Source organism: Tachyglossus aculeatus, chromosome 21, assembly GCF_015852505.1.
Source record: "Tachyglossus aculeatus isolate mTacAcu1 chromosome 21, mTacAcu1.pri, whole genome shotgun sequence".
NCBI classification, from domain to species: domain Eukaryota; kingdom Metazoa; phylum Chordata; class Mammalia; order Monotremata; family Tachyglossidae; genus Tachyglossus; species Tachyglossus aculeatus.
Window position 1 is genome coordinate 12747894 of NC_052086.1, and position 13307 is coordinate 12761200.

Genomic DNA, 13307 nt, shown 5'->3' on the forward strand with positions numbered 1-13307 from the left:
CCATTTATTTTACTTGCACATATCTACTACTCTGTTTCATTAATGGTGTGCATATAGAAGCAGCGTGGCTCAGTAGAAAGAGCACGAGCTTGGGAGTCTGAGGTCATGGGTTCTAATCCCGGCTCTGCCACTTGTCAGCTGAGTGACTTTGGGCAAGTCACTTCACTTCTCTGGGCCTCAGTTCCCTCATCTGGAAAATGGGGATGAAGACTGTGAGCCCCACGGGGGACAACCTTGATTACCTTGTATCCCCCCCCCAAGCGTTTAGAACAGTGCTTGGCACATAGTAAGTGCTTAAATGCCATCATTATTATTATTATTATACAGCTGTAATTCTATTTATTCTGATGGTTTTGACACCTGTCTACAGGTTTTGTTTTGTAGTCTGTCTCCCTCTTCTAGACTGTGAGCCCGTTGTTGGGTAGGGACCGTCTCTATAATGTTGCCGACTTGTACTTCCCAAGCGCTCAGCCCAGTGCTGTGCACACGGTAAGGGCTCAATAAATACGATTGAATGATGAATGAGTGTCAGAGTTGAGGGCAATATTCATTCATTCATTCATTCAATCGTATTTATTGAGCGCTTACCGTGTGCAGAGCACTGTATTAAGCGCTTGGGAAGTCCAAGTTGGCAAAATATAGAGACAGTCCCTACCCAACAACGGGCTCACAGTCTAAAAGGGGGAGACACAACAAAACAAAACATGTGGATAGGCCACGCCTTCTAACGGGCAAATTCTACATCCACAAAACCAGCACTGACATGAATAGCGAGTAAGATGTGAGCCCCCACACCCTAAAAAACACATTTAACTTGAGAAGCAGCGTGGCTCAGCGGGAGGAGCCCGGGCTTTGGAGTCAGAGGTCGTGGGTTCGAATCCCCGCTCCACCACAAGTCTGCTGTGTGACCTTGGGCAAGTCACTTCGCTTCTCTGGGCCTCAGTTCCCTCATCTGTAAAAATGGGGATTAAGACTGTGAGCCCCACGTGGGACAACGTGATCACATTGTATCCCCCCCAGCGCTTAGAACAGTGCTTTGCACATAGTAAGCGCTTAACAAATGCCATCATCTTCATTTAACCCACACTCATAACTCAGACAGGTATCAGCACATACTAAGGCATTCTCAAGCCAGGGCCAGTGCTAAGGGACCACACAACCAACGATGGATTGATTGATTGATTGATTGATTAGTCTGGGGGTGATGATAATGACGATGGTATTTGTTAAGTGCTTACTATGTGCCAAGCACTGGGGTAGATACGAGGCAATCAGGTTGTCATTCATTCACTCAATCGATTGTATTGTTGAGCACTTACTACATACAGAGCACTGTACTAAGCGCTTGGAAAGTACAGTTCGGCAAAAGATAGAGACAATCCTTACCCAACAACGGGCTCACAGTCTAGAAGCGGCGTGGCTAGAGAAGCGGCGTGGCTCAGGGGAATGAGCCTGGGCTTTGGAGTCAGAGGTCATGGGTTCGAATCCCGGCTCCACTAATTGTCAGCTGTGTGACCTTGGGCAAGTCACTTAACTTCTCTGTGCCTCAGTTACCTCATCTGGAAAATGGGGATTGACTGTGAGCCCCACGGGGGACAACCTGATCACCTTGTAACCTCCCCAGTGCTTAGAACAGTGCCTTGCACATAGTAAGCGCTTAATAAATGCCATTATTATTATTATTAAGGGGGAGACAGACAATAAAACATAACAAGTAGACAGGCATCAATAGCCTCAAAGTAGGCAAATAGAATTATAGATATATACAAATCATTTATAGAATAAATAGAATAATAAATATGTACAAATATGCACAAGTGCTGAAGGGGGTAGAGCAGAGGGAGGGAGTAGGGGCGATGGGGAGGGGAGGAGGAGCAGAGGAAAAGGGGGGCTCAGTCTGGGAAGGCCTCCTGGAGGAGGTGAGCTCTCAGTAGGGCTTTGAAGGGGGGAAGAGAGATAGTTTGGCGGATGTGAGGAGGGAGGGCATTCCGGGCCAGGGGGAGGACGTGGGCCGGGGGTCGATGGCGGGACGGGCGAGAACGAGGCCCAGTGAGGAGGTGAGCGATGGCAGAGGAGCGGAGGGTGTGGGATGGGCTGGAGAAGGAGAGAAGGGAGGTGAGGGAGGAGGGGGCGAGGGGATGGATGGACAGCCCTGAAGCCCAGGGTGAGGAGTTTTTGCTTCATGTGAAGGTTGATGGACAACCACTGGAGATTTTGGAGGAGGGAGGGTGTGACATGCCCAGAGCGTTTCTGTAGAAAGATCATCCGGGCAGCAGAGTGAAGTAGAGACGGAAGCGGGGAGAGACAGGAGGATGGGAGATAAGAAAGGAAGGATTGTCCCACGTGGGGCCCACAGTCTCAATCCCCATTTTACAGATGAGGTAACGGAGGCGCAGATGAGGCACAGAGCCAATTGTCAGCTGTGTGACTTTGGGCAAGTCACTTAACTACTCTGGCCTCATTACCTCATCTATAAAATGGGGATGAAGACTGTGAGCCCCCCGTGGGACAACCTGATCGCCTTGTAACCTCCCCAGCGCTTAGAGCAGTGCTTTGCACATAGTAAGTGCTTATAAATGCTATTATTAAATTAAGTGACTTGTCCAAGGTCACATAGCAGGCAAATGGCAGAGTATGGGGGTGCTTAAGGAGTAGAAGTCTCTCCCTGAAACCTCTGCCCTCTCTCCATGGGAGAGGGTAGCAGAGCCCACAGAAAACCACGCCTTGCCTCCACCTCCCCCTGACACCATCTTGTCCTGTGGAGCTGCCTGGGGATCCCTCTTCATTCATTCAGTTGTATTTATTGAGCGCTTACTGTGTGCAGAGCACTGTACTAAGCGCTTGGGAAGTACAAGCTGGCAACTCTTCCTGCAGAAGCAGTCACACACACCCGCGTTTACCACTGCCCCTTTGATTCTGCCAACTCTGAGCCCGCTGTTGGGTAGGGCCCGTCTCTATACGTTGCCAACTTGTACTTCCCAAATGCTTAGTCCAGTGCTCTGCACACAGTAAGCGCTCAATAAATACAATTGAACGAATTACCATCTTACCTCCTTCCCTTCCTCACAACACCTGTATATATGTATATACGTTTGTACATATTTATTACTCTAGTTATTTATTAATTTATTTTACTTGTACATATCTATTCTACTTATTTTATTTTGTTAGTATGTTTGGTTCTGTTCTCTGTCTCCCCCTTTTAGACTGTGAGCCCACTGGTGGGTAGGGACTGTCTCTATACGTTGCCAACTTGTACTTCCCAATCGCTTAGTCCAGTGCTCTGCACACAGTAAGCACTCAATAAATACGATTGAATGAATTACCATCTTACCTCCTTCCCTTCCTCACAGCACCTGTATATATGTATATACGTTTGTACATATTTATTACTCTATTTATTTATTTATTTATTTTACTTGTACATATCTGTTCTATTTATTTTATTTTGTTAGTATGTTTGGTTTTGTTCTCTGTCTCCCCCTTTTAGACTGTGAGCCCACTGTTGGGTAGGGACTGTCTCTATATGTTGCCAACTTGTACTTCCCAAGCGCTTAGTCCAGTGCTCTGCACACAGTAAGTGCTCAATAAATACGATTGAATGAATTACCATCTTACCTCCTTCCCTTCCTCACAGCACCTGTATATACGTACATACATTGGTACATATTTATTACTCTATTTATTTATTTATTTATTTATTTATTTTACTTGTACATATCTATTCTACTTATTTTATTTTGTTAATATGTTTGGTTTTGTCCTCTGTCTCCCCCTTCTAGACTGTGAGCCCGCTGTTGGGCAGGGCCCATCTCTATACGTTGCCAATTTGTACTTCCCAAGTGCTTAGTCCAGTGCTCTGCACACAGTCAGCGCTCAATAAACACGATTGAATGAATTACCATCTTACCTCCTTCCCTTCCTCACAGCACCTGTATATATGTATATACGTTGGTACATATTTATTACTCTATTTATTTATTTCACTTGTATATATCTACTCTATTTTATTTTGTTAGCATGTTTGGTTCTGTTCTCTGTCTCCCCCTTTTAGACTGTGAGCCCACTGTTGGGTAGGGACCGTCTCTATACATTGCCAACTTGTCCTTCCCAAGCTCTTAGTCCAGTGCTCTGCACACAATCAGCGCTCAATAAATACGATTGAATGAATTACCATCTTACCTCTGTGAGCCCACTGTTGGGTAGGGACCGTCTCTATACGTTGCCAACTTGGACTTCCCAAGCGCTTAGTCCAGTGCTCTGCACACAGTCAGCGCTCAATAAATACGATTGAATGAATGAACCCGAGCCAAAGTTTCCCCCTTCCGTCACCCAACGTGGCAGCAGCAGCCCGGTAGACCAGCTGGCTAGGCAGGTGGGCCTGTCTGAGATACGGCGATTGAAGCGATGGAAACAATTGGCCTATCCTCACAAAACTTTCACACCTCCAAACATACCCTCCCAACCTCTCAGGCATTCACACCCAGTAAGGCATCTATAAACAGTCAGACTATTACACGCCACTGAGGCAGTTAGACACATTGGCTCTCGACTCTTCTCACTTTACACCCATATTAGCTCACTCGGTTTCAACTACCCGCTTAGTGCGGATAACGTGTACAGCCGCCACCTCTCACCAACTGTGCAATCTCTATTTCTCCTGCCTCTGGGGTATTACCTTAATCTTCATTTACCGTCTCTAACCTGAATTCGCATATTCTCCCCCCAGATCCTCTCTTTTCCCCAAGTTTCCTGTCACTGTCAACACACACCAAAAACTTGCGATCTCGCCATCACCTGATCACCTTGTAACCTCCCCAGCGCTTAGAACAGTGCTTTGCGCATGGTGAGCGCTTAATAAATGCTATTATGACGGAGTCAGAGGTCATGGGGTCAAATCCCGGCTCTGCCACTTGTCAGCTGGGTGACTTTGGGCAAGTCACTTCACTGCTCTGGGCCTCAGTTCCCTCATCTGTAAAATGGGGATGATGACTGTAAGCCCCACGCGGGACAACCTGATCACCTTGTATCCCCCCAGCTCTTAGAACAGTGCTTTGCACACAGTAAGCGCTTAACAAATGCCACTATTATTATTATTATTATTATTATTATTATTATTATTATTATTATTATCATTATTATCATCATCAGTCTGAGGCCTTCCCAGACTGAGCCCCCTCCTTCCCCTCCCCACAGCACCTGTATATATGTATATATGTTTGTACGGATTTATTACTCTATTTATTGATTTTATTTGCACAGGTTTATTGTATTCATTTTATTTTGTTAATATGTTCTGTTTTGTGGTCTGTCTCCCCCTTCTAGACTGTGAGCCCACTGTTGGGTAGGGACCGTCTCTAAATGTTGCCGACTTGTACTTCCCAAGCGCTTAGTCCAGTGCTCTCACACAGTAAGCGCTCAATAAATACAATTGAATGAATGAATGAATTGCTCTCTGTCGCTTGCCTCCTATATTCAGTCTGCCTAAAGCCCTTTTGGGGGTTTTTTCTGCTTTGTTTTGTTTTTATGGTATATGCTAAGCACTTGCTACATGCCAAGCACTCTACTAAGCGCCGGGGCATATACAAATTGCTTAAGCGCTTAGTACAGTGCTCTGCATACAGTAAGCGCTCAGTAAATACGATTGAATGAATACGAATCAATCAGGACAGATACAGTTCCAGTCCCATGTGGAACTCACAGTCTAAGTAGGAAGGAATGGGTATTGAATTCCCATCTAACAGCTGAGAAAACTGAGGCACAGAGAAGTTAAAAGACTTGCCCAAGCTCACCCAGCAGGCAGGGGGCAGAGCTAGGATTTGAACTCAGGTCCTCTGACCCCCGGGTCTGTGCTCTTTCCACTAGGCCATGCTGCTTCCCCTGGTTCTTCTTCTCTAGTGTTTCACGGATCTACTCTTTTCCTCTCCATCCTTACAATCACTGCTGCCAATTGTCAGCTGGGTGACTTTGGGCAAGTCACTTCACTTCTCTGGGCCTCAGTTACCTCATCTGTAAAATGGGGATTAAGACTGTGAACCCCCAGTGGGACAACCTGATCATCTTGTTACTTCCCCCAGCGCTTAGAACAGTGCTTTGCACATGGTAAGCGCTTAATAAATGCCATCATTATTATTATTATTATTACTGTAAATGGCTTCTCTGAGCCTCAGTTACCTCATCTGTAAAATGGGGATTAAGACTGTGAACCCCACATGGGACAACCTGATCACTTTGTATCCTCCCCAGTGCTTAGAACAGTGCTTTGTACATAGTAAGCGCTTAACAAATGCCAACATTATTATTATTATTATTCATTCATTCATTCAGTGCTTAATAAATGCCATCATTATTATTATTATTACTGTAAACAGCTTTCAGTCATTCATTCATTCATTCAGTGCTTAATAAATGCCATCATTATTATTATTATTATTACTGTAAACAGCTTTCATTCATTCATTCATTCATTCAGTGCTTAATAAATGCCATTATTATTATTATTATTATTATTATTACTGTAAACAGCTTGCAGTCATTCATTCATTCATTCACTGCTTAATAAATGCCATCATTATTATTATTATTATTATTATTACTGTAAACGGCTTTCAGTCATTCATTCGTTCATTCAGTGCTTAATAAATGCCCTCATTATTATTATTATTATTATTATTATTATTATTATTACTGTAAACGGCTTTCAGTCATTCATTCATTCATTTAGTGCTTAATAAATGCCATCATTATTATTATTATTATTACTGTAAACGGCTTTCATTCATTCATTCATTCAATCATATTTATTGAGCGCTTACTGTGTGCTAAGTGCTTGGGAAAGTACAATTCATCAATAAACGGACACATTCTCTGCCCACAACGAATTTACAGTCTAGAGGGGGAAAACAGACAGCAATATAAGTAAATTACAGATGTGTACATAAGTGCTGTGGGGTTGGGATGAGGGGAGAACAAAGGGAGCAAGTCAGGGCGACGCAGAAAGGAATGGGAGAAGAGAAAAGGCTGCGGGGAAGGCTAGTCTGGGAAGGCCTCTTGGAGGAGGTGTGCCTTCAATAAGGCTTTCAAGTGGGGGAGAGGAATTGTCTGCCAGATTTGAGAAGGGGGGGACGTTCCAGGCCAGAGGCGGGATGTGGGCAGGGATCGGCGGCGAGACGGGAGAGACTGAGGCGCAGTGAGACGATCAGCACTAAAGGAACGAAGTGTGCAGGCCGGAATGTAGAAGGAAAATAGCAAGGTGAGGTAGGAGGGGGCAAGGTGGTGGACTGCTTTAAAGCCAATGGTGAGGAGTTTTTGTCTGATGCGGAGGTGGATGGGCAACCACCGGAGTTTTTTGAGGAGCAGGGCGCTTGGTAGAAAAATGATCCAGGCAGCAAAGTGAAGCATGGACTGGAGTGGGGAGAGACAGGAGGCTGACGCAGTAATCCAGACGTGGTAGCAGTTTGGATGGAGAGGAAAGGGCAGATTTTAGCAATATGACATCAGTCTATCCAACATACAACTGCAAGAATCTTCTTCCCTCAACAATGAGCATTCCCTTCCTGTAGAACCTCCAATATTTCCCCATGGGCTGGCACATCAGTCAATCAATCATCAATCATATTTACTGAGTGCTTATTGTTGTCCACTAGCGGACTTGACATGACTGATTCCGTTTTGTGTATGCCGACAGTAACCCTCCATTTTGTGCAGGCCGTAAGAACAACTCCTTTTTTTGTATTTTATGCAAGGCTCAGCAACAGATGTCTTCAAGGCCAGTAACACCTATCTATGCAAGGCCATGGGGCAGATAACAACAACCTGCACAAGGTAGTGAGAACAGAGAATAATGAGAATTTGTAACATCTTGTCGGTCCTAATTGGATTCCTGAAATTCTTAAACGCTCCGCTCCCATGTTGCTGTAACTCAATAAAAGACACAGTGAGAATGGGATGGGGGCTGCTTGCCACTTGTACCTCTCCCGGGAGGTGAACGGGCAGGTAGCCACTTTCCTTCTTTACTGCTCTATCTGAACTCATGTCCCCGAGTCATTTTTCCTATCTGCGTCACCACCCTGGGTACAAGAACCCTGCGGCCAATTTACATCAATTAACCTATTTTGCACCCTACTTGTCGATAACAGTAACTATGTGCAGAGCAGTGTACTAAGCTCTTTGGAGAGTACGATATGCCACGCCTTGCCCACACGGAAACCAAAACTCCTGGACTAGTCTTCAAAAGCTCTCCATTTACTGCTTCTTGCCACTTAGCAGCCTTCCAACCAGTAGGCCCAACCTTGCTACAGTTATGCACATGTCATTAGACTCTCATGCTTCCCTGTTTGTAATTTATTTTACGTCTGTCTCCCCCACTAGATTGAAATGTCCTTGAGGGCAGGGATCGGATCTGACAACTCTATTGTATTGTACTGCCCCAAGTGCTTTGTACAGTGCAGCCCCACCATCCCTTCTGTCTCACAAACCGGAACCTTGGTATTATCCTCAACTCCTCTCTCTCATTCAACCCAATTTTTAAACGAAAGTAGAATAAAAGAGTTGCCCCTAACCAGCAACCCCCTCCCCTCCACTTTCTCCCCTCCCCGGGCTCCAGCATCTGACATCAACTTTGAAGTTGTGATGGAGTTTAACTGTACGGAATTGAGGGCTTGGCTTCTCAGGTGTCAGACCTCACCCTGCATCTTGACTCTTTTAAATACGCAATGCCACATTCCCAATTCTTTGCATATATTGCTTTGGATCCTAGAATGCCAGAGGGCATAGCCCTCACCAAACCTGAGACCCAGGGTAATTGCCCTGATTTGCTGTAGCTAGGATGGAGGTTTATTATGTAATAATAATTACAATGGTGTAAAGCACTTTCTATGCTCCAAGCACTGCGCTAGATATGAGATAATCCCACGAGCCTCACAATCTAAGGTGAGAAGCAGCGTGGCTCAGTGGAAAGAGCACGGGCTTTGGAGTCAGAGTTCACAGTGCTCTGCACATAGTAAGCGCTCAATAAATACGATTGAATGAATGAATGAATGGGTTCAAATCCCGGCTCTGCCAATTGTCAGCTGTGTGACTTTGGGCACGTCACTTCACTTCTCCGGGCCTCAGTTCCCTCATCTGTCACATAGGGATGAAAACTGGGAGCCCCCCCGTGGGACAACCTGATCACCTTGTAACCACCCCAGCACTTAGAACAGTGCCATGCACATAGTAAATGCTTAATAAATGCCATTATTATTATTATTGAGGTAGAGAGGGCACATAGCTTCTCCCATTCTGCAAGTGAGGAAATAGAGGCTTAAGAGAGGTTAAGTGACTCACCCAAGATCATGCAGCTGACCAGCATCAGTGTCAGAGTTAAGCTAGAACTTGGTTCTCCTGATTCCCAGTCTTTGAACTTTGCATTAGACCATACTGCTTGCCCGGATTTCTGCACACTTCACTCCTCTAGTGCTAACACTGTGAGAACACTGTTGCTTTGATCTCACCTGTCTCACCATCGACCCATAGCCTATGTCCTGCCTCCGGCCAGGAACGCCCTCCCTCCTCAAATCCAACTGACAATTACTCTCCCCCACCTTCAAAACCTTTCTGAAGGCACATCTCCTCCAAGGCCTTCCCAGGCTAAGCCCCACTTTTCCTCACCTCCCATTCCCTTCTGCCTCGACCTGACTTTCTCCCTTTGCTCTTCCCCCTTCCCAGCCCTGCAGCCATTATGAACATAACAGTAACTTCATTTATGTGTGATGTCTGTCTCCCTTCTTCTAGACTGTAAGCTCATTGTGGGCAGGGAATGTCATTATTTGTTGTTGTTATACTTTCCCAAGCACTTAGTACAGTGTTCTGCACACAGTAAGTGCTCAATAAATACTATTGAATGAATGGATATTTGATCCATCACTAAATCCTGTCGGTCCCACCTTCACGCCATCACTAAAATCCGTCCTCTCCTCTCCATCCAAACTGCTACTACATTAACACAATCATTCATCCTATCCCGCCTGGATTACTGCAACAGCCTCCTTGCTGAACTTCCAGCCTCCTGCCTCTCCCAATTCCGGTCCAGACTTCACTCTCCTGCCCGGATCATTTTTCTACAGAAATGCTCAGGACACGTTTTCCCACTCCTCAAGAAACTCCAGTGGTTGCCCATCCACCTCTGCATCAAACAAAAACTCCTCACCATTCCCTTTAAAGCCTTGCCCCGTCTTACCTATCTCACTACTCTCCTACTATAGAGAAGCAGCGTGGCTCAGTGGAAAGAGCCCGGGCTTTGGAGTCAGAGGTCATGGGTTCAAATTCCGGCTCTGCCAATTGTCAGCTGTGTGACCTTGGGCAAGTCACTTCACTTCTCTGGGCCTCAGTTCCCTCATCTGTAAAATGGGGATTAAGACTGTGAGCTCCCCATGGGACAACCTGATCACCTTGTAACCTCCCCAGCGCTTAGAACAGTGCTTTGCATATAGTAAGTGCTTAATAAATGCCATCATCATTATTATTATTACTACACTCAGCCCGCACACTAGGCTCTTCTAATGCTAACTCTTCCCTGCCTCAGTTTTGTCTACCTCGCCACCGACCTCTCGCTCACATCCTGCCTCTGGCCTGGATCCTCTCCCACCTCAAATCCAACAGACAATGACCCTCCCCTCCTTCAAAGACTTAGTGAAGGCACATCTCCTCCAAAAGGCCTTTCCTTCCTCTTCTCCCACTCCCTTCTGTGACGCCCTGACTTGCTCTCTTTGCTCTTCCCCCCTCCCAGCACTTGTGCACATTTATTTATTTATATTTATAAGAATAATGGCATTTATTAAGTGCTTACTATGTGCAAAGCACTGTTCTAAGCACTGGAGCACTGTGATAAGCAGTCTCCCCGCTCCCCAGATTATAAACTCATTGTGGGAAGGGAATGTGTCTGTTCATTGTTGTATTGTACTCTCCCAAGGCTTAGTACAGTGCTCTGCACACAGTAAGCACTCAATAAATACGATTGGATGAATGAATGAGTGAATGATTAGAATCCAAGTCCTCCGGCTGCCAGTCCTGGGATTTTTCCACTGAGCCACATTGCCTCTAACCCTCCCGCCCTCAGCTTCACCAAACCACATCCCTCTCTGCTTTCAAAGCCTTTCTAAAAACCACCTTCTCCATGATTAATCCCCCTTCCATCTCGGCCACGCACCCTCAGCATCGGCTTACAAGCCCCGTCATTCCTGGCTCAGACCCGGCTCATTCCTGGCCGGCCCATCCAGCCCAGCATTCTGTCTCTCACAGAGGAAATGCGGGATTGATTTTCTTCCCTGATCTTCGATATCAATGTTTAGGGATGTGCCATTTAGCATCCTTAACTTTTCCCTCTACACTCTAAACTTCCCTCTAGTTATTCATTAATTTATCCAACTCCTGACGCGTGAATGTACCTGTTATTTATTCACTTGCCTAGTACAGTGTTCTGAACACAACAGATGCGATTAATAAAAGTGACTGATCGATTGTACTTCTGATACCCCCCTAGGCGACTATATAGTGCTCTGCATATAAAAGGGACTCAATAGATACTGTTATCAGAGAAGCACCGTGGCTTAGTGGAAAAGAGCCCGGGGTTTGAAGTCAGAGGTCACGGGTTCAAATCCCAGCTCCGCCAATTGTCAGCTGTGTGACTTTGGGCAAGGCACTTCACTTCTCTGAGCCTCAGTTCCCTCATCTGTGAAATGGGGATGAAGACTGTGAGCCCCTGTGGGACAACCTGATCACCTTGTAGCCTCCCCAGCGCTTAGAACAGTGCTTTGCACATAGTAAGCGCTTAACAAATACCATCATTATTATTATTATCAGTCCCACACACACAAACACACATATTCTTTTCAGGCCAGAAACACTGAGAGAGCAAACTCAGCCCCGTCGACATACACCGACACACATACATGCACACGTGTGCACACTCTCCCTCTTTCATGGATCCAAACGGAAGCAGGAGGAGGAGGAAAGCAGCAGCAGCCGCCGGTGATTCCCTGAAGTTTCTGCCTTAACCGTCGGACACGGAGTCCGTAAATGAACTCCAGACCAGTGGAGAGGAGAATGCTGAGAAGCTGGAGAGGGCAGCTAGTGCCAGGAGTTGAGCACGTGGGCTCAGCTAGTACCATAAATAATGACCTTCTCCTGCCACAGCTGCACTGTTTGGCACTGGGCCCCTAGTTTTCTCCCTCTCACTGCTGTCAGTCTGCCCACTCTTTGACGGGCACAGGGACAAGGAGACGAGAATTATAGCCAAAGGCAAAGCAGATGATTAATTACACAAGGACAGTGTCCTCAAACATGGGACAATTATGGTTCCGAGAAACCTTCACAGAAAATAGGAAAAGACAATAAAATATGGAATGATGTTGCATCCCCCCACACTCATGCCTTCATTCATTCCAATCGTATTTATTGAGCACTTGGCGCTTGGGAAGTACAACTCGACAACATGTAGAGACGGTCCCTACCCAACAACAGGCTCACAGTCTAGAAATGGACTCACATGAAACAGAGCTTTAGATTGTGAACTCATTGGATTTTAAGTTCCTGGAGAGCAAAGATTGGGTCTTTTGTCTCTTTTGTATTCTCCCCCAACCACATAGGATGGTGCTTTGTGCACACAAAAGGGGCTTGATAAAGATGATTGATTGACTAATTAGAGATAGGAAACAGGTTCATTGAAAAGCTCCAGAGGATTTCCTAATTTTTGAGATTATTTTCTCCCTTATGGCGAGGAGGGTGGGAGAAATGAGACTGGTGTCAAAAAGGGAAGAAGTTTAAGTCTGGCCAGAAAACAGTGAGTTTGTGGAGAGGGCGAGAATGGGGTGAAAGGAGAACGGAAGAATGTCTGAGCGCAAGGGGAATCGGGAGGGCAGAGGGAGGAGGGATTGAGAAAGCCCAGATTCAGGTTTGAGGGAGCTCAAAGTGGAACTGGAGACAGGGCCAGGATTCTCTGCCAGGATCCCAGAGTAGACCAAAGGCAGAAAAAGCAGTGAAAGAGTGAGCTGAAATGGAAAGAAGCAGAGAAGGAGAATTAAAAAGAAAGAGGCTGAGAGAGAGATTGTGTGTGTATGTGTGAGAGAGAGAGAAAAGCATGTCAGAGAAAGAAAGTGGCAGAGAAGCCGGAGGGGCAGGGTTAAAGTGACCAGAGAGTCGGGCAGCGGAAATAAGCCAGATGAGCTGACTGGAAAGGGACACAAAGTCAGGGAAGGAAAGGAGGTGAGCAGGGAAGATTTAATGGGGAAGGATGTTAGTAGCCCATCATCAGCACTTAGCTGGCAAAT